Raw genomic sequence first — 25,200 nt, forward strand, 5'->3', positions numbered from 1 at the left:
GTTACTTGTTTGTTTAAGTCTTTTTTGAGTCAAAAGAGCTTTGTTCTTCCTTTACACTAAATGTCATTTTTCAGCATTTTTTGCTCTTTCATGGAAGTTCTAAAGAAAAATTTAGATTGAACAATGATGATAGAAAACATGGATTACCCAGATTCAACCCAGGGTCCCATACATGCACTCAACCACTGAGCAATAACTTGCTTTCAAAATTAAGTATTTTGTTTCTCTTATAGAATGAAGAATAACAAGAGAAAAAGTGGAGATGCCAGGGATGAACCCAGACCTAATACTTACAAAGCAAGCACTCTACAACTGAGCTACACCCCTTCAATCCATGGCAGCGCCAGAGGACTTTTACATTAATATATTTCTATATCTGCTTGTTCGTCTCTTCTGAAATGTCCTTTGATCATGGCACGGCTTTCTTGTAAGAACTTTTGGTGACTTTTTCAACTAATATTTTGTGAAAATGACCACAGCTGTGTAGGGGAATAGGGCAATGTGAACTATGGGGACCTCGTGGCGCAACGGTAGCGCGTCTGACTCCAGATCAGAAGGTTGCGTGTTCAAATCACGTCGAGGTCACTTTTACTTTATCAAGACAATTTATAAAGTCACATTGTTTCATTGAAATATATTTCTATTGGGGTCCTTATCCTTCTGCAGTAATATACTTTATTCATGTATAGAAAAAGGTAAAAAAAATCTATGCTTAAGGTGTGGAGTGTTCTTATCACTGGGGGTTATGAAGAACTTTTCATTGCATGGAACAGATGCCATGTATAGGTGATACAACAAACCCATACCTCCCAACATTTGGGTTATGTCAAGACATGCTTCACATTAGCCCTCTTTCCACAATATCCCCCTATTTGGAGTCCTTGATGCCAAATTCAATACTTATAGGAGGTACGCAATATTTAGTAGTTATAAGTCTGAATGTTTCGCTTTTCATACCAGTGGCTTCTTCAGTTCATCTGAATGGTATTTGCATTACTTCCAGTTACATCACTTGAAAAATGAACCCCTGACTCAATGAGATTTATGGAACCATTGTTACTGGATCACACCTTTACTCCCCCTTGAGAATCAGCTAACACCTACATGATAACAGTCAAACTGTTATCTAAAATTTACAAAACACTAATAAATAACCCCCCAGGACACACCATCTTTTTGTTCAGCATGCGCTAGAGCAGGGATCCCTAACCTTTCAGACCTGTGAGCAACTTTCAGAAGTAAAAGGAGTTGGGGAGCAATGCTAGAATAAAAAAATTTCTTAGGATGCCAAATAAATGCTGTGATTGGTCATTTGGTAGCTCCTATGTGGATTATAAACTAGATTGAGCTCTGTTTGGCAGTGCACCTGGTTTTTCTACAACCAAAACTTGGCTCCAAACCTGTAATTTAAGGCTACTGGGAGCAACATCCAAGGGGTTGTAGAGCAACATGTTGCTCATGAACTACTGGTTGGGGATCACTGTACTAGAGAATTATAAAACAAGTCTTTCGGAGCAGACATGGTCCTATATTTTTAAGTCAATTCATAAAACATCTAGATCATCTAAAGCAACTGAAGCATTATATAAACTCATCACAAGATCATACTACACACCCGCTAAATTGATAAAAATGTACTTCAATTCTTCAAACAAATGTTGGAGGTGTAACATAGAAGAGGGGACATATACCCATATATGGCTTTCCTGTTCTTGTTTTAATCTTTACTGGAAATAGATTTTAAACACAATTAATAGCGTTACTAAGTGTGATCTATGAAAGGATAACCAAGTGTTAATCATTTTAAACTTTAACCAAGAGTTAAATAATATGATCACAAATGCATTAACTCTACATCTTCTCCAAGCAGTAAAGGCCCTGATACCAGTAAAATGGAAATCGAGGCAATCACCTACTTTGTTTGACTGGCTTGCTAAATTTGAAGAGATTAGACAACTTGAAGAATTGACCTTTATTTTGGAAAATAAAAGTTCAGAATATTTGAAAATATGGTCTCCTTGGTTAGATTTTCTCAAAGTCATGGGCAATATGTAAGATCTCTCTCCTTACTAGTTCAATTTCTCCCCCTTCTGTCTCTTCTCTGCTCTTCTTTCATTCCATTTTTCATCACTCTTCTGGCAGTTTATCTAATATTAATTAAAATGCTGCACCACATACTTGTTGCAATCGTAATTTAGCTTGGTCCTGTAATCAGTGTACAGCTTTTCTATTAAGAAATGTAAACTATTGGCAATTTTTGGCCTGCCTGTGACCTTCTTTCTTTTTTCAGTACTCTTGTTTTTTTTTGTTTTGTTGTGAAAAAATTACAAATAAAGAATTAAAAGAATAAGTAGGTGCTAGCATTGAATACCACTCTGACAGCATTAAGAAACCAGACAAAGACTTTCTATATTTTTCAAGCGATAACAGTTACTGGAACACTTGTTTGCCTTTGGCACAAGAGGCCAGACACCACCACTTATAAGTAAGTGGGTAAACAGTAAGTGAGTAAACAGTTGCTTTAAAATGATCCTCTTGTATCTAAATTAATAAAGACCAATGACTAACAAGACTAATCACATATTCCAGCAAGATTTGACCGCTTGTTTACAAGGCTAGTTGTGCTCTAATCCCCGAGCTATGGAGCCTTTAGCTCTACTGCAAAAAAGAAAATCTAAAAACATATTTTGTTTTGAAAGTCTTGACTTGCTATGTATGCTTAGCTTTGTTCTTCAGTTGGAAAGTTTCATGGCAGAGCATATACTGTGGCAGACATTGCCCCTATTTTATGCAAGGAAAGGGATACTTGAACAGTTTACTAGCTTGATATCCCAGAGTGATATTTCTTAGTTTTTAATGCTAATTAGAAGTAGCTATAGTCATAGTTAACTTAAATGAACACAAATGAGTAAGTTATAATTATTGTTAAAATGTTGACCCCGACGTGTTTTTCTTAATTGAATGTTTATTGAGTTTTCAAAAAAAAAGGAAAATCAGGGGTACAGAAAACAAAGAAGGGTGGGGGGCAGATAGTACAAATAATCAAGGTTGTAATCTGAGATACAATCAGAAAAGAAAAGAAAAAAGGGGGGGTTGCATAATCCCCGACATAACAGGAAAGTGAAGGGTGTCAAAACAATAGGATCCTGTACAACCAACATGTAATCAAGAGGTTTGCTTGTTACATGCAGATTCTTTAAATGAAAGCCAGTGAAGCCATCTCACACTATAAGTATCATATGAGTCAGACATGAAAAGGGAGAGTTCTTCAAATTTGTGGAGTTCGTCAACTTTTGAGTACCAATCCTGTAACGTTGGAGCTAAGGTTTGTTTCCATCTTAATGGAATGAGCATTTTAGCCGCATTTAATAAATGAGGCTCTATTGTTGAAGTGAAGGTACCAAACGGTTTATCCATATAAAAAAGCAAAATATATGCCGGGTCGTCGGGTATATCATAATGTAAAATTTCCTGCATAGCTTGTCTCACCCCTTTCCAGTAAGGCTTAATAAGCGAACAGGACCAAAAAATATGCAATAGGGAGCCTGTATCCGAGCCACATCTCCAACATCTGTCGCTGGTGTTTTTGAAAATATGTTTTAGTCTGGTAGGAGTGAAATACCAACGTGAAATGATTTTATAATTGGTCTCCTGTATTCTACAGCATCTAGTACTCTTAAGGAGTTTAGTCATAGTGTCAGCGAATTGGCCCTCCTGAAAGTGGATACCTAAATCCGTGGTCCACGAGGTAACAAATGAAGGGGAGTTCGAGATGCGTGTAAGACACAACATTTTATAAATTTGCGAAATTATATGGGAAGGAGGGAGTTCAGTTGAACATAGGGATTCATATGCGGTCTGGTTCCTACCCAAAATGGAGGTACCTCCTAGACTATGAAAGAAATGTTTGATTTGTGCAAATTTCAGATATTCGAGCCTCGAAAAGGGCTTAACCCTTTGAAACTGAACCTTATCGATGAACTCTCCCTTTTCAAGTATAATGGAATAATTGTAGGTTGCCTTCTATCAGCCAATGGGAGAAATACGCTGATTGTTGCCCTATTGGAAAGGCCGGGTTATTAATTATCGGCGTAAGTGGAGATGGGAATTGAGTTAATTTAAATTTCTGTCGGCATTTATCCCATATAGATAGAGTATGGAGAAGGAGCGGGTGATCAGCATAACGAATACGGCGGTATCTGCCATCCAACCAGGGTAGGTGAAGTAAATAGCTAAAGGTGGATTGCTGCTCTATCCCAACCCATAACTTGGATTCGGCATGATGAGACCAGTCTACAATTCGTCCCAAAACTGCTGCATAATAGTAAAGTCTGCAATCAGGGAGAGATACCCCTCCTTGTTTCTTGGGTTTTACAAGAGTGTTGTAACTGAGTCTACTTTTTTTATTCTGCCATATAAATTTAGAAATAGTGGACTGCAAAGAATCTAGCATTTGTTCTGGAACTGGCAGGGGGAGAGATTGGAAAATGTACAAAATGCGGGGAAGAACATTCATTTTGACAACATTAATCCTGCCAAACCACGAAAGAGGTTTGTCAATCCATGAGTTAAGATCCCTGGTAATAGCTGTCAGTAGCACCCTAAGATTACTTAACACCAGTCATTATAGTCTTTGGTAATTTGAAGTCCTAGATAAGTAATGTGAGACTGGGACCACTTATAAGGAAAATTTTGTGATAGGGCTTGCACTGTTCTAGGGGATAAAGAGATATTTAGTGCCATAGACTTGGAAAAGTTGATCTTAAAGTTGCTAAAATAGCCGTAGCGAGTCAATAATTGGTTCAAAACAGGTATAGAGACAATGGGTTGTGTAATGAAAAAAAGAAGATCATCAGCATAGGGTGCGGCCTTGTGATGCTGGTTGTTAATGGAGACTCCATTAATATCTGGACTCAAGCGTACATGACAAAGAAACGGCTCTAAGGCAAGTATAAAGAGTGTTGGGGATAGGGGGCAGCCCTGTCTAGTGCCATTCGAATATCTATGTAATTAGATAGTTGACCATTAACTCGTACTCTGGCAATGGGGTTATTGTATAGAGAGCGTATCCAAGATAATGTCTTTGGGCCAAATCCAATGTATTTCAAGCAAGAAAACATGTAGGACCAATTGACATGATCAAAGGCCTTATCCGCATCTGTGGATAAAAGCATCAATGGTAGTTTGTGGGTTTTTGACCAATGGAGAACGTTTATCAGTTTGTTGGTGTTATCTCTACCTTCCCTACCTTTTACGAAGCCAACCTGTTCCGGATTTATTATTTTTTGAAGTATGGTATTTATCCTATTAGCTAAAATCTTCGCAAGAAGTTTAACATCTCCATTTATTAACGAAATTGGCCTATAACTGCCGGGGTCGTTCGGGTTTTTCCCAGGTTTTAACAGGAGACTAATATGCGCTTCCAGGGATTGCTTGTGAAAATGGGAGCTGTGTTGGATATCTTGAAAAGCTTTAAGTAAATTGGGTAGTAAACAGTCTTTGAATGTTTTATAATACAGGGTAGTCAGGCCATCTGGTCCAGGTGCCTTTCCTGTTGGTGTGTGTTGGAGAGCTAACTCTAATTCTCCCAAAGTCAGATCAGTGTCCAAAATATCAGCGTCCGTGGAGGATATACGTTTCATATGGGAGGAGAACAAAAACTCCTGTAGGGAGTGACCATATTCAGGCATATTGTCCATAGAGTTATCAGGTAACTGGTAGAGTTTCTTATAGAACAGCTCGAAAGCCTCAGTTATCAGTTCTGGAGTGTGTACAGTGACCCCAGTGGTTTTCTTAATAGCCGGGATAAAATTCTTACCTTGTTTATGCTTTAGGACTCTAGCTAAGAGACGGCCACATTTGTTTCCATGTTCATATAACCTATGTCTAAATACAGTGATCGCTTTTTGAATAAAAAATATTAAAGTGCCCAAATAGAGCTTTTCTCGCTTCAGTTAGTTCTGTAAGAATAGCTGTGCAGTGTGTTATCTTATGATTTTTCTCTAGTTTCTGTATCCTAGAAATGAGGTTGTTTCTGGTCTTTTCCCTGTCCCTCTTCAATTTGGCCCCATGTTTAATTAGGTGTCCCCGGATCACACATTTGTGGGCTTCCCAACATGTCAAGGGCGAGACGTCAGGGGTAAGGTTTTCAGCGAAATAATGAGATAGCTGTGTCATTAAGTCTTGGCGTATCGTTGCATCTGTCAAAAGGGATTCATTGAGTAGCCAGACACCCTGTTTGGACGTGGGGAGGGGAGTACGTAGTGTTAAAGTTATCATTGAGTGGTCCGACCAGGTTCTAGTTAGAATATCACTAGCTATTACATTATCTAGAGCAGAATGGGACAAAAAGATATAGTCAATTCTCGTATAAATATTGTGTCTGTTGGAGTAAAAAGAGTAGTCCCTTTCACTGGGATACAAAATGCGCCATGGGTCTGTGAGTTGGAGGGAATGCAGTTTTTGTCTGCAGCATGACAGAAGCCGGGAAGTTATGCTAGATTTGCCTGTAGAGCAATCCAGTTGAGGCTTTAACGGCAAATTAAATTCACCCCCTACCACTAAAGTGCCCTCCGCAAACAACGTCAAGGCATCAGTTATTCGCACAAGTTCTTGGTCTTGGTTGATATTAGGCAGATATAGATTGTCAAAAGTGTATTTGTGTCCCATATAAAGGCCTTTCAAAAATATGTACCTTCCTGCTACATCACTTTTCCTGTCTGTCACAGAAAAACCAAAATTATGGGAGAAAGTGATAGCAACTCCACGTGTTTTAGCAGGTTGCGGTCTACTAGTGTAGAGCTCAGGGAAATGTTTGTTATTCCATTTGGGTACTGCACCATCTTTAAAATGTGTCTCCTGGATAAAAATAACATTGGCTTTTTGTTTTTGGAGATCAGATGAAAGTAAAATGCGCTTTTGTGGGGAATTTTAGACCATTGGCATTGATACTAACAATCTTAAAAGAGCTTAGTCGTTTTGGAGTCTTCGATTGAAGAACAGGCATGAAGTAAGACTCTTTTAAGAGTGGTGAGTATTAAAATGTGGTCGCACAGAGGGACGGAGGTGGGAGGGGAAGAGGTAAGGGAAAGGGGAATGAAGTACGTCGCTACAAGACGTAGGCCCAAAGCACTACTCCTGTAGGGTTTCAAGTGACGTGTGAGAGAGGGGGGTCTGGGTGTGAGTCTGAAGATCTATAAGGTACCAGAGGGAGGGCCCCCGCCCCCGGTGCCCCGGCCAGCACTCGGGCACCAGTTCTCAGAGGTGCTCAACAAGAAAAACCGTAACAATTGCAGGAACATGTGAAGCATGAACAATAGAAACTGTTTATAGTAAAGTACAGTTACACTATGTAAGTAACACTTTTTTTAAGAGGCTAAAGAGTCTCATGAATATGGATTACGTAGCAAATCCAATATGGATAGGAGAGAAAAGAAAAACGAGAACAGTGGGGGAGAGAAGAGAGGTGGAAGGGAAGAGAAAAGAGCAAGAGAGAGAAGGAAAAAGGGAAAAAAAAAAAAAAAAAAGGGGGGGGGAGAGGAAAAGGTAGAATAGAGGGGCATGGAGTAGAATACACATAGTCAGACGATAGATATAACAGTCTAGTAAACTGGTAACAACATTGGAGTAGGATATAAAAAACCCAAAATGACATTTCTGGCGTAGGAAGACATGGTAGTAATAATACATTGCAATGCGAAGTACTAACTTACAATTGATAAATTGCATGTTGGTAGAACTGACCACTTTTGTGATGTCATTTATTGTAGTAAAAGGGGCAGCCAAAGGTCAAGGCATGGGCAAAGCCTATTGATACAGAGGCAGACGCAGAAGCAGGGGGAAAAAAAAAGGGGGGGGGGAGGGGTGGGATGGAAAGGGGTAGGGAGATAGTGTCCCTAGAGGTTTGCTAGACCTCACAGCTCAAGCCACAGAGAGTGTAATGTATATAACATAAAACTGTTGCTATAAAATCCAACTGCGACTGTAGATGATCAGGTCACGATGCTGTGTAGACCCCGACATGTTTTGAACACGCAACCTTCTGATGTGGCGTCAGACGCGCTACTGTTGCGCCACGAGGTCTGAATGTTATTTTATAATCTATGAGCCTTTCACAGTGCTGTTCATAGGTTAATTCAATTAAAGTTATTGACGTGTTCCAAGCAACTTTGCAATTGGTTTTCATTAAAGGTGAACTACCCCTTTAATGTAAATGAAATAATTATTGGTGAGAATAAAAGTGTCATATATGATGTGTAAAGGATGCAAACATTTGTATTTTTGACTTCTGTTACTAAGGGCTGTAGTGATTGTCAGGAAGTTTATTAAGAATCATTTATGAAGAAAAAATATTTTCAAGATAATGTCTAGTGATGAAGGACTGGTTCAGAGGTGTGTCTATTTCTCTGGGTGGTTCCATGGTGTAATGGTTAGCACTCTGGGCTTTGAATCCAGTGATCCGAGTTCAAATCTCGGTGGAACCTTCTGCATGTGTAATTTTGTTCACATCTTATACTATGAAAGAATTCATCCCCCACGAGAGAGTTCCCCAGAAATGTTACTTTTCTAAAATCATGAATTATAGCTATTTTAGAATATTGAACAGCACACAGGGTAAATAAAAAAATATCACTGAAAGTTTCTCTTAAAATGTTACCATGGAATGGATGTAGCTCAGTGGTAGAGCGCATGCTTTGCATGTATGACGCCCTGGGTTCAATCCCCGGCATCTCCAGGTTTTAGCCAAACATTATGTTTGTGATGACGTTTCTAGGATTTCACAGAGTTTTATAAAAACTATAACTTGAAAACTAAAACTATACCCCTAAACAGGTCTCTTTAGAAACATATCACATAAGGGGGCATGTTTATCAAAGGAGCAAACAGGGACTTTTGTGTGTGAATAGCGGATTCACCATAAAAAACTATTTTATATAAAAAAAGAATACCAATCTGTACCCATAAAATAAAGTTCACAAAAGTGAGCGGTAACAAAGAGTTAACACAAGTGTAGGGCAGACCTGGACTGGAAATCTGTGGATTCTGTTTACCTGTAAGAAAGATTTCTTTTAAATATTCATAACAACTGGTTCTAATTTCTTACTGCCCTATGCTGCACAAAAAATTCCTATGTACTTCAAGTACAAATGGCAATAAACTCCTACTTGACTAAAGATTTCAGCTGATAGAATTTCAGGTCAAAGTTTAAAAATTGGCACTAGACCCCAACAAGATTTGACCTTGCAGCCCCTGATTTATAAGGTCAGTGCGCTAAAACCCAAGCTATGGAGCCACAAGGAAGTACGGAACACTAAAATCTTTTTTTTACTACTTTTTGTTACTTTTCGTTAAAATTTTTTGTCACCATTCAAGCCTCACCTAATGGAAATTTCCAAACCATGTTACAGAAAAGTTATATCATATATTATCTTAAATACAAAACATACTTCCAATTCTAGCCACTTAGGGACCATGTGCAAAGATCAAACAGACAGAATCTTGTGCATGGTTGATCATATAGCAAGGGGACTATTTTAGCACAGGACTAGGACCATGGTTATGCCCACATCTGCATTTCTTCCCAATAAGCAAGAAATGGCATATTATGTACTGTATGTTGGGGCATCAGGTAAATTCTTCTCTATTAACTGGGAATCATTCATCTGAGTCCACACAGAAGTAAAAAATAAAGCTATCAAGATTCACCAAAAGAGTAATAAGGGAAGTTCTACCTCCCAGTGGTGAGGAACAATCAAACCACACCTGACCCTGATCCACAAAACCATAACCCAACCCTAACCTGCAAAATCTTTGCATTGTAGGGCCCACAACCCAGATCAGTGGTACGAGTCATAAAAAGCCATATCTTACTACACAGCCACTACAGTATTGTAGTACCTCAGTATGACCCATACCAGACCCGCACCCGCCATGGATGCCCAAAATTCAGCCCGAACCCACCCGACCAGTGTGTCAACCCTGGGGTATCAGGTCAGCCCACACATCACTACTACCTCCCTGTCCAGTAAGACGAAAAGTAACAGTGGTGAGGAGGAATTCAGGTGGTCTTATAGGTCATGTTTTATTTTGATTGGCTAATGTTATAGGTCCTGCCTCCCAGTGTGGGAGAGGCTAATACTGCTTATTTGTGCTGATATGGAGTGACGCAGAAGAAAACTTTCTGCATTAAATTTTGCTTCTTTGCATGAAAGAAAGAATGTGTTTACTTGAACTAAGTAACAGTTAATGCCTAGGGCCTAGGCCAGTAATTTTGATACAGGTATTAGAAGCCAGAGAACTTTTTTTTTGCAAGACCTCTTGAAGGTCCAGCCCTTGGCAGGGGAACCCCTTAACTGACAATGTCTGCTAATGTAAGCTCCCCAGGGCAGCCCTACATGTTGTGAGCTACTGAACACAAGCAAATCATGTTTTTCCTTATCCAGAAAGACAATGTTAAAACTAGGCACTGCTGAGATTCGAACTCAGGATCTCCTGTTTACTAGACAGGCGCTTTAACCAACTAAGCCACAGCGCCCTAGATACCACTAATTGATATAGTTTGTCTGGAGTTGCTACCAGTCAAACTAAAAAACAATATATCATTACCTGTGTAGAATAGGCTGTAACCCATAAGTACACATTACTATTACATTTCAGTACTTACTAAACACCAGTAGATAATAATTAAATAATAGCCAACCAACTTATATATATCCGCTGGTTTCATATATATTAGTAGAAATACCTTTACATTTAAAATTATCAGTACACAGTCATGCATGGATTATGATTCAAATTAGACCCTGATGTTTAATGTACACAAAGGCCCAAGCACAAGGCCTGTAATAAGCACCAGCAAGCCTGTCCTCCATTTTCCAGAGTTCATACTTTTTGCCTATTGTTTTATTCATGAAAAGTCTATTTTTTTGTGTTATTTCTTGCACCAAACAGGGAGCACTGCCTTGAAAGGACCAAATATGGAGTCGCTTCAGTTTCCCATTTTGCAGTGTTTAGCTCAAGGTATAACAAAAACACAAATTATGTAAAACACAAGCCCTATTCTTTAAATACATGTTAAACCAGAGGTGTACTGTCCATTTGAAGTGGATATTAACCTTTTTATTATCCTTTACCCTGTTCAGAGCAACTTTTCAGTTTGTCTTAATTATTTATTTTGGATGTTTTTTGCAATTTTAACTTTCCTATTCTGCCTTTTTCCAACTTGCAACAGAAATGACTATTTCCAAAGCAGATTGGCTGTGAAGGCTCCGATTTATTCTTATTTCTAATTGCTTATCTTTTTATCAGACCCTCTCCTACCGATCTTCCAATCTGACTTTAAACCTAGTGCTTGTTTTTGAGGAAAATGAAGCATTAGAGACCATATCACAGTTGCAGTTCCAAGCTTGAAAGTTGCAGAGCAAAAATGTAGAAAAAAATAAACATTTTAAAAACCACAAAAAACGTAATTTTTAACTTAATTGATAATTGGAAAATAAGCATGTGTACTTCATGGTAAAAGGGCACTGGTATAAAAAAAAACCTAAAACATAATTGCAGTTGCTGCATTCAGTTCTACATTATTTGACTGTTTTGTGAAATGTGAAAAAATAAATGACTTTAGTGGTAAAACTACAGAAGATTTCTTTTTTTTCCAAAAAAGTTGAATTTGGAAATCTTTTAATTGGTAAAAAATCAGTCTGTAATCTTATTAAATCAGCCTAAGTGTTTTATTAAATATACTGTGCAGATTATCCCTTTGGGTCTGTTAACGGTACTGTATTGCTATCACCATGGAGTTTCTTTCCTTGGCAACTCACTTTCATAGCAATAATTATCAGTCCAGTCCATGATAAGTCCAGCGTGCGTTTTCATCCGACAGTCAGATAAATGTAGTTCTTACCTGCAATTTCTCCTTCAGTTCCTGTTATCTTCAGAACATCCGACACGTGCCATGCGTTTTGTTGCATGGCGACATTTTGGCTCCAGCCGCAGTGTGGAGCTCCTCCCTTAGTTGCAACTTGAATAATGTTGAAAAAGAGGGAAGCTAATTTTTAAACACATTCTCTTCTTGCTACACTTCTAAGGGGCCTAGGTTTTGTGGTTTTTGAGGTTTAGCTAGTTTTCTCTAACAGTACAGGGCAGGTAAACAACGAGAACACAGTCTCGGGTACCCTGTGTTCTCCAAGCATTGTGGTGTCCCCGGGAAAGCAAATAATCAGGCAGTAGAACTCGGGACAACTCCACCCCTACTTATTTCATTTTCCTTCCTACAATTTCATGCAATGTGAGCAATAAATAATTCATTCTTAATTAATTTATTCCGGCTACCAATTAATTCTCTATTTTTAAATACCATGAACTGTGAATTTAAATAAGTGATTATTTTTTGTACTGCACTTTAAATTAAGATAAGATATTAAGCATATTCACTAAAACACTAACACTAACTAGTATAAAAACAAATTACTTGATTATTGGGACTCACTGAAAGTTTGGGAATACATTTCTTTTAATTAATTTAATTCATGATTTTTTAATTTATTGCACTGTACTTTAATTACTATGATTAAATAAGTCCTAAGGACCAGTAGTGAATTCATTGCTGTTAAGTATATTTAATAGATAATTAATGATTCATTTTACAAAGTGAATTGAGAAAAAATGAGAGCTATCTGTTGAATAAGTAACCAGTGTCAAGTTGTAACTTGATATAAGTGGGGTTCTTTCTTTCTAAATCTGTTTTAAGTAATTGCTATACTGACGTGTGTCCAACCAGTGGCGGAACTACCGGGGGAGCAGGGGGTGCGAGTGGGCCAGGGCCCGCACCCCCTCAGGGCCCCCCGGCAGTCTGCGCGCCGATTTGCGCCGCATATTCCCGGCCAGTTCCGGGTGTACAGAAGGGGGCGAGGGGACCGGCTGCACGTCCTGCGCCAGGGCCCGCCCCCCTCTAGTTACGTTTCTGTGTCCAACCTCAATTATAATCAAGGGGATAGAATTGGTCGGACCAGGTATAACACAAATCCTTATTCCAAGTGTCATGCAGGAAGTGACATCACACTAGGATCACAGTGAGAGCCACGAGGAAACTATACACACTGGCGGGGTCCCTCCAAGGAACTGAACAGCCTATGAGACCATACATTCTATGTGTGATTGACTTCAAGAGTGAATTATTTGCAATGTAAACACTGTAATTTAGAAATATAAAGTAAACCAGAAAAATCAAGATAGAATACCTTTATGGGTTGTTCCCAAAATGTGTTAGGCACCCATTCCAAAGCAGCCACCTCAGTGTTTTAATGAAACAATAAATAGTGGTTTTGCTTTATGGGAATGTGTGTTCTACATTTTTCTCTTTTTTTGTTTTGGTTGGTTCCAGTTTGAGAAGTCCTGCATGAATGTAGGTACAGCTAACTCTTTGTAGTCCGTTTATGATTATTTACTGAGGCAGGTCCGGCATTGCAATCTGTCCATTCGGGCAAATGCCCGAGAGGCGGCTTTGTATTTAGTTCAAGTCGGCCGCTCGCAAGATAATTAAGAAGGTGAACACCCTCAAGTACCAAGGCCTACTGGCGATCAAACCTAAGTATCATTGAACTTCCCGAAAAGACCCCTGTAGCTGTGATAAATAATCCCCTTATCGCACCCTGGAGCGCCTGCAGCGCCACAGCTCTACGTACAGGAAAGGAGGCGTCACTGATTGTAATTCACTATGCGCATTGTATTTGCTTCTGCCATGCTGTGATAGCGACGCGTGTTTTGCCAGTACTTCCGCATGGTCGGTGAGCAGCTCACGGGTCCCCAGGTGAGAGGGGAGGGGCAGTGTCTGCACCGTATGAATGTTTCTCGGTCACTCTGGCACGTCTCGCCTCAGTCAGGAGCGAGTTCTACACTTTAACACATTCTTCTCACATGCAACCGTCATAGTGTAATGTACTGCTCATCCTGGACCCAATGCCGCCTGAGGCCTCTCATTGCTGTTGCCCGGTAACCAGTGATTCGTGGTAAGTGCCGGTGTGTATTGTCAGCTAAGAACATGTCTCCTCTGTGGTTGCATTGTGCCCATAAGTTATTACAGGACTTCCTATGGGAGGGAGTGGGGATTCCACCCCCTGATCTGAGGGACAATATTATCTACTGATATCTACCTCAGCTAAAGGTACCAAATATATGTGCCAAGCTCTGCCCATAGCACTGCCAGTCTCTCTACCCACCCTAGTCTCTCTACCCACCCTAGTCTCTCTGCCCTCCAGGCCAGAACTGGCAATCTGTCTGTGTATTATAAAGGATAATGTACCCCCTACTGTAAATGATATTAGAAGTCACTGAGGGGTCTCTGACCATATAAAGTCACAAGGCTGCAGGATGAGTTATACAGGGAACTCTGAGTATCACTCATGTATTATAAGGTATAATGTACCCCCTACTGTAAATAATAATTATATTAGAAGTTACTGAGGGGTTGTTCTGTGACCATATAAGGGCACAAGGCTGCAGGCTGAGATATACAGGAAACTCTGAGTATCACTCATGTATTATAAGGGATAATGTACCTCCTACTGTAAATGATAAGGATATTAGGGGGCAGATTTATCAAAGGTCGAGGTGAATTTTCTTATTTAAAAATTCATATTTCAAGCTCATTTTTGTGTACTTCGACTAGGGAATAGTCCAAATTCGATTCAAATTTGAAAATTAGAATATCGAAATGTATCATGTACTGGCTCTTTAAAAATCAAAAACCTGCCAAATTGCTGTTTTAGCCTATGGGGGACCTCCTAGAACCTATGTGGAGTCAATTGGTGGACTTCGAAAAATCAAAGGTTTTTTTTGGGTAAAACTTTCATTCGAATTCGATCGAATGCGATATTCCTTCGATTCGAATTCTGATGAAAACGAACCTATTTGACCAAAAAAAACTTTGACTTAATTTCAGCTGGTCTTTTTGAATTTAAATTTCTACGTTTTTTAAATTCGACTCTTGATAACTATGCCCCTAGAAGTCACTGAGGGATTCCATACAGAGGCTCAAGGTTGCAGAATCTTAAACATATTTTACATTAATTACACTTAACTGAGAAAGGCAGCTCTTTATGCACATTTGCAGTTTTACCCCAATATTTGATTGGATGAATACATCGTGTGTTTACATGTGGGCTGCTTTGATTTTTTTGCCCTGGCTGCTTTTTACTCCCAGTCTGGCCCTGTACTGATGAGTCAGTGGTGACTCTGAATCTTTGTGCCAAGTTACTTGTTTGTTTAAGTCGTTTTTGAGTCAAAAGAGCTTTGTTCTTCCTTTGCACTAAATGCCATTTTTCAGCATTGTGTGCTCTTTAATGGAAGTTCAAAAGAAAAATTTAGATTGAACAATGATGCAAGAAAACATGGATTACCCAGATTCAACCCAGGGTCCCATACATGCACTCAACCACTGATCTATAACTTGCTTTCAAAATTGAGTATTTTGTTCCTCTTATAGAATGAAGAATAACAGGAGAAAAAGTGGAGATGCTACGGATGAACCTCATTCATGCAAAACATGCACTCTACCACTGAGCTACAACTTGCTTTCAAATTTGAGTATTTTGTTCCTCTTATAGAATGAAGAATAATAGGAGAAAAAGTGGAGATGCTACGGATGAACCTCATTCATGCAAAACATGCACTCTACCACTGAGCTACAACTTGCTTTCAAATTTGAGTATTTTGTTCCTCTTATAGAATGAAGAATAATAGGAGAAAAAGTTGAGATGCTACGGATGAACCTCATTCATGCAAAACATGCACTCAACCACTGAGCTACAACTTGCTTTCAAATTTGAGTATTTTGTTCCTCTTATAGAATGAAGAATAATAGGAGAAAAAGTGGAGATGCTACGGATGAACCTCATTCATGCAAAACATGCACTCTACCACTGAGCTACATCCCCTTCAATCCATGGCAGCTACAGGTGAGTTTTACATCAATATATTTCTATATCTGCCTGTTTATCTCTTCTGAAATGTACTTTGATCATGGCACGGCTTTCTTGTAAGAACTTTATGGTGACTATTGCACATCAACTAATATTTTGTGAAAATGACGACAGCTGTGTAGGGGCGTAGGGCATCCATGTCCATGGGGACCTCGTGGCGCAATGGTAGCGCGTCTGACTCCAGATCAGAAGGTTGCGTGTTCAAATCATGTCGGGGTCACTTTTACTTTATTAATTCACATTGTTTAGTTGAAATATATTTCTAATGGGGTCCTTATTGTTCTGCAGTAACATAATATAATTCCTTTAAAAAAAGGGGATAAAAATTCTATGCAAAGAAATGGCTTAGGGTGTGGAGTAATCACTGGGGGTTTTGAAGAACTTTTCATTGCATGGAACAGATGCCATGTATATGTGATACAACAAACCCATTCCTTCCAACATTTGGGTTATGTCAAGACATGCTTTACATTAGCCCTCACATTTTCCACAATATCCCCCTATTTGGAGACTTTGAGGCCAAATTTAATACCTATAGGAGGTACGCAATATTTAGTAGTTATAAATCTAAAGGAGATTGACTTTCTGTGAAATCTTGATAATGTTTCACTCTTCATCCCAGTGGCTTCTTCAGTTCATCTGAATGGTATTTGCATTACTTCCAGTCACATCACTTGAAAAATGAACACCTGTCTCAATGAGATTTATGGTACAATTGTTACTGGATCACACTTTTACCCCCCTTTGAGATTCAGCTAGCACCTACATGATAACAGTCAAACTGTTATCTAAAATTTACAAAACACTAATAAATAACTCCCCCCAGGACACACAATCTTTTTGTTCAGCATGGGCTAGAGTATTAAAAACAAATCTTTTGGAGCAGACATGGTCCTTTATTTTTAAGTCAACTCATAAAACATCTAGATCACCTAAAGCAGTGCTGTCCAACTTCTATGGTACCAAGGGCCGGAATTTTTCCAATCTACATGGTGGAGGGCCGATAACGGAAGACAGTGTTAGCCACTCCCTGTTTTTAGACCACACCCACTTTAAACCACACCCATGTTACCGCAAGACCATGTCCACGTTAATAGCACACCAAAAAACCAAATGGTTGGTGCTCACTGCAGGGATCAGGGCTGGAACTAGGGGTAGGCAGAGTAGGTGGCTGTCAAGGGCACCATCATTTAGGGGCGCACTTTTTTCAAGCGTTTATTTAATAATTTGTTTCAGTAATCCTGGTCACCCAGTTGGGTGGAATCCATCTCCTTCCCCTTCTCCCTCTTGCCGGCAAGTAATAGCTCTTTCTGTGCGGCGCACCGCGATGTGCGTACATGCGTCAATGATGTCACTGATGTGTTGGATGACAGAGAGAGGCAGAGAGCTGGGGGCTGCTTGGTGTGGCTCTCGCTGCTCTCAGCCTTGCACCATTGCACTGAACTAAAGACATTCTTTCTATTACTGTGAAAGTTCGAAGCTTCCTGCTGGCACAGCCAGGTACAGATTTGGGGCCCATATGTTTGCTGTTGCTGCTGGGCAGGGCAGTGGCACAGGTATATAAATACTTGGGGGACAATATGATGTGATCAGATTTATTTTTGTCTGCTGCTGACACAGGTAAAGATTGGGGGCAATATGATGGCTGCAGGAGGGCTGTATGATGGATGGCTGCTGAGCTTGCTTGCACAGGTATAGGGAGCAGTAATATAAATGAAAAAGTGTTGTACATTTTCTTGCTCTCTTTATTTAAAAACCATCATGGTAAGGAGGGAAATGGTAATGCAGGACAGGGGGCACTGATTGAAGCTCTTGCCTAGGGTGCCAAACTACCTTGTGCCTGCCCTGACAAGGATGTCACTCATATGTGAAGAAAGCTAAATCATATTAAGACATACCCATAAATACATATGCCTCCTCCTCCCCTGTGTATAATACAGTACCCCAGCATATGATTAAACACCTTAGGGGCCACTAGCAATACGTTTCAAATACTAACAAACCCTGAGAACAAATACCAAAGTATGACACACACAGGGAGCATAGGGAAGGCAGAACAGAGCAGGAGACAGGAATCAGGACCAGTATAAAATGTACTACATACAGTGACACAGTGCTGGTGCCCTATTAGCATTTTGAATAAAGTGTGAACAGGAGAACAATGTGGTCAATTTCAGTCTGGGTCTCAGGTGTGTACAGTACAGGGCTTTAGGATATAAACAATTGAGGTGTCACAAGTGTGAACAATACAGGGGGATCACAGGTGTGAACAATACAGGGGATTAGTCTGAATTTGAGTTTTAGACAATGCAGGGGCCAGATAATCTCTGTAGTGATACCTTTTAAATTTTACATATGGTAAACAGACACAGCAGGCAGACTTTGATTTGGAAGGCCACATGAGGGGGGGGGGTCGCCAGTTGGACAGCCCTGATCTAAAGCAATTGAAGCATTATATAAAATTATCACAAGATGGTACTACACACCCGCTAAATTGATAAAAATGTACTTCAATTCTTCAAACAAATGTTGGAGGTGTAACATAGAAGAGGAGACATATACCCATATATGTCTTTCCTGTTCTTGTTTTAATCTTTACTGGAAATAGATTTTAAACACAATTAATAGAGTTACTAAGTGTGAGCTATGAAAGGATAACCAAGTGTTAATCATTTTAAACTTTAACCAAGAGTTAAATAATATGATCACAAATGCATTAACTCTACATCTTTTCCAAGCAGCAAAGGCCCTGATACCAATAAAATGGAAATCAAGGCAATCACCTACTTTGTTTGACTGGCTTGCCAAAGTTGAAGAGGTTCAAGAATTCAGGAATTGACCTTTATTTTGGAAAATAACAGTTCAGAATATTTGAAAATATGGTCTCCTTGGTTAGACTTTATCAAAGTCATGGGCAATATGTAAGATCTCTCTTCTTACTAGTTCAATTTCCCCCCTTCTGTCTCTTCTCTGCTCTTCTTCATCCCATTTCCCATCACTCTTCTGGCAGTTTATCTAATCTTAATTAAAATGCTGCAACACATACTTGTTTCAGTCGTAATTTAGCTTGCTCCTGTAATCAGTGTACAGCTTTCTTATTAAGAAATGTAAACTATTGGCAATTTTTGGCATGCCTGTGACCTCCCCCCCTTCTTTCTTTTTTCTGTACCCTTGTTTTTTTTGTTTTGTTTTGAAAAAATACAAATAAAGAATTAAAAGAATAAGTAGGTGTTAGCATCGAATACCACTCTGACAGCATAGAAGACTTTCTATATTTTTCAAGAGATAACAGTTACTGGAACACTTGTTTGCCTTTGGCACAAGAGGGCCGACTCCACCACTTATAAGTAAAGGGGTAAACAGTAAGTGAGTAAACAGTTGCTTGAAAATGATCCTCTTGTATCTAAATTATTAAAGACCAATGACTAAAAAGATTAATCACAGATTCCAGCAAGATTTGACCGCTAGTTTACAAGGCTAGTTGTGCTCTAATCTCCGAGCTATGAAGCCTTTAGCTCTACTGCAAAAAAAAATCTTGTTTCAAAAGTCTTGACTTGCTATGTATGCTTAGCTTTGTTCTTCAGTTGGAAAGCTCCATGGCAGAGCATATACTTTGGCAGACATTACCCCTATTTTATGCAAGGAAAGGGATACTTGAACAGTTTACCAGCATGATATCCCAGAGTAATATTTCTTAGTTTTTAATGCTAATTAAAAGTAGCTATAGTCATAGTTACCTTAAATTAACACAAATGAGTAAATTATAATATTGGCCTTTACAATTAGATTAACATATTTTGTAAACTAATGTTGACCAGACGTGATTTGAACACACAACCGTCTGCTCTGGAGTCAGACGCAGTAAAGTTGCACCACAAGGTCTGAATGCTCCCACTGAATATCATAAGGAATGGGAGTTTGCGTTCAAGTGTGTATGTGCAAGTATATTATACAATGATATGTTTATATGTATATGTGGCTGTGTCCTGGGTAGTTCCATACTTTTCCTCTTAACCTATGGCCCTGCACAGTGGTTGACTTTTTTCACAAAACCTTGAGTAGTCACTGTAAAGTTTCTATAAAAAAATTCCTATGGTAGGGGATGTAGCTCAGTGGTAGAGCGCATGCTTTGCATGTATGAGGCCCCGGGTTCAATCCCCGGCATCTCCAGGTTTTAGCCAAACATTATGTTTGTGATGAAGTTTTTAGGATTTCACAGAGGTTTATAAAAACTATAACTGTGAAGTCCCTGGTTTATAAGGTCAGTGCGCTAAACCCTAAGCCAGGGGTCCCCAACCTTTTTTATCTGTGAGCCACATTCAAATGTAAAAAGAGATGGGGAGCAACACAAACATGAAAAAGTCTCTTAGCATGACAAATAAGGGCTGTGATTGCCAATTTGGTATCCCCTATGTGGACTGACAGCCTACAGGAGGCTCTACTTGGCACTATACTTAGTTTTTATGCAATTAAAACTTGCCTCCTAGCCTGGAATTCAAAAATAAGCACCTGGTTTGAGGACCCTGAGATCAACATCCAAGGGGTTGGAGAGCAACATGTTGCTCGCAAGCTTCTGGTTGGAGATCACTGCCCTAAGCTAAGGAGCAACAAGGAAGCATGGGACAATCAAAACTTTTATTTTACTACTTTTTGTTACTTTTCGTTAATATTTTTTGTCACCATTCAAGCCTCACCCAACGGAAATTTCCAAACCATGTTACAGAAAAGTTATATCATATTTTATCTTAACTACAAAACATACTTCCAATTCTAGCCACTTTAGGGGCCATGTACAAGGATCAAACAGACAGAATCTTGTGCATGATTGATCCTATAGCAAGGGGACTATTTTAGCACAGGACTAGGACCATGGTTATGCCCACATCTGCATTTCTTCCCAATAAGCAAAAAATTTCATATTATGTATCTTGGGGCATCAGCTAAATTCTTATCTATTAACTGGGAATCATTCATCTGAGTCCACACAGAAGTAAAAAATAAAGCTATCAAGATTCACCAAAAGAGTGAGAAGGTGGTGAGGAACAATCAAACCACACCTGACCCTGATCCACAAAACCATAACCCAACCCTAACCTGCAAAATCTTTGCATTGTAGGGCCCACAACCGCAGATCAGTGATACGAGTCATAAAAAGCCATATCTTAGTACACAGCCACTACAGTATTGTAGTGCCTCAGTATGACCCATACCTGACACGCACCCGCCATGGATGCCCAAAATTCAGCCCGAACCCACCCGACCAGTGTGTCAACCCTGGGGTATCAGGTCAGCCCACACATCACTACTACCTCCCTGTCCAGTAAGACGAAAAGTAACAGTGATGAGGAGGAATTCAGGTGGTCTTATAGGTCATGTTTTATTTTGATTGACTAATGTTATAGGTCCTGTCTCCCAGTCTGGGAGAGGCCAATACTGCTTATTTGTGCTGATATGGAGTGAGGCAGAAGAAAACTTTCTGCATTAAATTTTGCTTCTTTGCATGAAAGAAAGAATGTGTTTACTTGAACTAAGTAACAGTTATTGCCTAGGGCCTAGGCCAGTGATTTTGATGCAGGTATTAGTGGCCAGAGAACTTTTTTTTTGCAAGACCTCTTGAGGGTCCAGCCCTTGGCAGGGGAACCACTTAACTGACAATGTCTGCTAAGGTAAGCTCCCCAGGCAGCCCTACATATTGTGAGCGCTACTGAACACAAGCAAATCATGATTTTCCTTATCCAGAAAGACAATGTTAAAATTAGGCACTGCTGAGATTCGAACTCAGGATCTCCTGTTTACTAGACAGGCGCTTTAACCAACTAAGCCACAGCACCCTAGTCGAAACAATCACCTACTCCACCAGTAGATATAGTTATGTCTGGAGTTGCTACCAGTCAAACTAGAAAACAATATATCATTACCTGTGTAGAATAGGCTGTAAACCCATAAGTACACATTACTATTACATTTCAGTACTTACTAAACACCAGTAGATAATAATAAAATAATAGCCAACCAACTTATATATATCCTCTGGTTTCATATAAATTAGTAGAAATACCTTTACATTTAAAACTATCAGTACACAGTCATGCATGGATTATGATTCAAAATAGACCCTGACGTTTAATGTACAAAAAGGCCCAAGCACAAGGGCTGTAATAAGCACCAGCAAGACTGTCCTCCATTTTCCAGAGTTTCTCAATTACATCTACTACACAGTTAAAGGGGCAGCGCTGATCAAATTTTTTGCCTATTGTTTTATTCATGAAAAGTCTATGTTTTTGTGTTATTTCTTGCACTAAACAGGGAGCATTGCCTTGAAAAGACCAAATATGGAGTAGCTTCAGTTTCCCATTTTGCAGTGTTTAGCTCAAGAAATAACAAAAACACAAATTATGTAAAACACAAGCCATATTCGTTAAATACATGTTAAACCAGAGGTGTATTTGAAGGCCCATTTGAAGTGGATATTAACCTTTTTATTATCCTTTACCCTGTTCAGAGCAACTTTTTAGTTTGTCTTAATTATTTATTTTGGATGTTTTTTTCATCTTTAACTTTCCTATTCTGCCTTTTTCCAACTTGCAACTGAAAACTGAAATTACAATTTTTTTTTTTGGGTCACTGACCCTGGCAACAACAAAAAAACTGACTTTAAACCTAGTGCTTGTTTTTGAGGAGAATTAAGCATTAGGGACCAGATCACAGTTGCAGTTCCAAGCTTGAAAGTTGCAGAGCAAAAATGCAGAAAAAATAAACATTTTAAACAAAAAAAAAACCATAATGTTTTATTTAATTGATAATTGTCTTGCAAAATAAGCCTGTGCACTTCATGCTAAAAGGGCACTGCTATAAAAAATACCCAAAACATAATTGCAGTTGCTGCATTCACTTCTACACATTTGACTGTTTTATAAAATGTGAAAAAGTAAATGACTTTAAAGGAGAAGGAAAGCTACCAAGGCAGTTTATTTCCAATAGATTGGCAGGATATCAACTGCCATATATTAGCAGGATAGCAGCTGCCATGTTAGCTTGGTGTGACATAATTTCCTGCCTGAGTCTCTCCCTGCTCACTCATAGCTCTGGGCTCAGATTACAGCAGGGAAGGGAGAAGAGAGGAAAGAAAAGAGAGGGGGAGAGAAAGAGAGGAGCAAACTGAGCATGCTCAAGCAGGAAGTCTGATACAGAAGCCCATGTGTACACAGAAATGCTGTGTTTCTTTTGACAGAGGACTTAGAGCAGCGTTACTTTGAGGGTTTATGGTTTATTTATATAGACCTTTCTGATAAAGTTTACTTACTTTTAACCTTTCATGCTCTTTAACGGAAGGGATAGGCTTGATGTTATCTCTCCATGTACTAAACTTTTTTCCAAAGAAGTTCTGTGAAAATTAGACATATTATATACCTAGCAAGAATCAACAATCCTTTAGTTGTAAGGTAACTAAACAAACTAGTTTTGTTCCACATTCCAGTTAGTATGTATGAAATGTAGCTGATCGGGTTAAGTTTTAATTTAGAGAGCCTTTATGTTCTGGTTTTACCTGTTCTCCACATTCATTCGAATGCCTGAAGGAAATGCAGAAGGTTAAGTTGTGCCATATTTATTATTCAGAATGCATTGTCAAGTTTTCTTCACTGAACTGAATACATATCCGGGGGAGTTTTGAGCAAAGTGGATTCCTTTTTTTTTTTGTTTTGCTTTTTTAGCTTCTTAGGTACTAAATAGCAATACCAACCCATCAGTAATGAGATTAGAACAGATTACTACAACTGTAACTGCATTTATGAAGGGCAATTGAAAAGTTGTTTAGAATTAGCCACATTAAAAGTTAAACCTAAAGGTGAACCATCCCTTTAATCTTTTTCTCTTCTTTTCCCTGCTAGTTGCTGAAAGACTTCCTTTCATTTGCTGAGTTTAAATATTAACCAGTCTAGACATTTCACTTTTCCAGGCAGCATAAATGGATTGTTATTCATGTGACATGGCTAAATCAATATACAGCGATCCTGTGGCATTTGCTTAAAGCTTTTTCGGTATCATAAAAGCTGCAATTTAGGTATTTTCCTCTAATGAATAAAATCTTCCTTTTTTCTGTATAAAACTTGCATTGACCAAAACATAAACAAGTTAATTTAGTTCCCAGGATCAGAAAGGTGCAAAGCTGACAAGACAGACGAACAGCCAACAAAATCCTCTGTCTGTATCTATCCCATCTAATATAAACTCAAACATAATTATAAAGTTGACTCTCTTGTATTAAGCGCACAAACAGCAGCTGCATAAAGTACTGGCAAGAGAAGAAAGCGTCATAAACATAGTATAATAAAAACAATAACTGGTGCTTGATGCTAGGTTTATAGTTTACACGTTTAAAGTGTTAACAATATAGAATGGCAATGATCTGGACTAAAGCAAATTAGAGATGCACCAATTCGGTTCCGAATCCTGATTTGAACATGCATATCCACTTTTTCCTTTCCCATCCGTAATTTGCATATGCAAGTTAGGATTCGGATTAGTTTCGGTATTCGGCGAATCTTTCACGCAGGATTTGGGGATTCGCCGAAACTCAAATAGTGGATTTGGTGTATCCCTTCAGCAATTCTAGGACAACCCATGTCCAGTGACCTCAATAAACCTATGAGAGATGTGTTACTTGCATCACAGCATTAAATCACTAAACAATTGGACACGAAGTGAGCTCATGATGGCTAGTGAGAATTTAACCCCTTTCACCGTGGTTGTTGCGTGCTAGGCTTCATGGCTGCTGCTTTTTTTTTTATTATAACCCTCTGCCTGTCCATGGGTTTCAAAGATTTCTATGTATGCAAAATCTGTCTCCCTAATATGTTGTTTATTGGATTATTGGGATAAAAGAGTGCTGCCATAAAAGATGATAAGAGAAATACATTTCCAAATGAATACGACAAATTAAACCACAAGGACTCATTTACAAATGCAATGTACACGGACCAAAGCGCATAAATTAAAACACTGTTCACAAAGGTACTGGTGTCTATGCACTATTCTCTATACGTACACAGTGGCTTAACTAGATATTACTGGGCCCCACAACAGGCCCCCAGGTTGACCAGTTTTACCAATATTTGTTTAAATTGTATATGAATTAGGACCTCATGGGGCCCCTTTATCTCCTGGGCCCCCCTGCAGCCGCAGGGTCTGCTTCCACTATAGTTACGCCCCTTTACATACGCCT

The 25,200-nt window shown here is 39.1% G+C and overlaps 7 non-coding genes across 7 annotated transcripts; 5 read left to right on the plus strand and 2 right to left on the minus strand.

Annotated features, from left to right (window-relative positions):
- Nucleotides 1-513: 513 nt before the first annotated feature.
- trnaw-cca lies at nt 514-585 on the plus strand. The gene has a single exon. It is a non-coding gene; the product is annotated as a tRNA-Trp (tRNA).
- Nucleotides 586-8,411: 7,826 nt separating this feature from the next.
- Nucleotides 8,412-8,483, plus strand: trnaq-uug. The gene has a single exon. It is a non-coding gene; the product is annotated as a tRNA-Gln (tRNA).
- A 176-nt stretch (nt 8,484-8,659) lies between these two features.
- Nucleotides 8,660-8,734, plus strand: trnaa-ugc. Its single transcript has one exon. It is a non-coding gene; the product is annotated as a tRNA-Ala (tRNA).
- Nucleotides 8,735-10,460: 1,726 nt separating this feature from the next.
- On the minus strand, nt 10,461-10,534 carry trnat-agu. Its single transcript has one exon. It is a non-coding gene; the product is annotated as a tRNA-Thr (tRNA).
- Nucleotides 10,535-16,125: 5,591 nt separating this feature from the next.
- On the plus strand, nt 16,126-16,197 carry trnaw-cca. The gene has a single exon. It is a non-coding gene; the product is annotated as a tRNA-Trp (tRNA).
- A 3,878-nt stretch (nt 16,198-20,075) lies between these two features.
- Nucleotides 20,076-20,147, plus strand: trnaa-ugc. The gene has a single exon. It is a non-coding gene; the product is annotated as a tRNA-Ala (tRNA).
- Nucleotides 20,148-21,734: 1,587 nt separating this feature from the next.
- On the minus strand, nt 21,735-21,808 carry trnat-agu. The gene has a single exon. It is a non-coding gene; the product is annotated as a tRNA-Thr (tRNA).
- Nucleotides 21,809-25,200: the final 3,392 nt, after the last annotated feature.

This window comes from Xenopus laevis, chromosome 4L (genome assembly GCF_017654675.1).
Source record: "Xenopus laevis strain J_2021 chromosome 4L, Xenopus_laevis_v10.1, whole genome shotgun sequence".
Classification (NCBI taxonomy): domain Eukaryota; kingdom Metazoa; phylum Chordata; class Amphibia; order Anura; family Pipidae; genus Xenopus; species Xenopus laevis.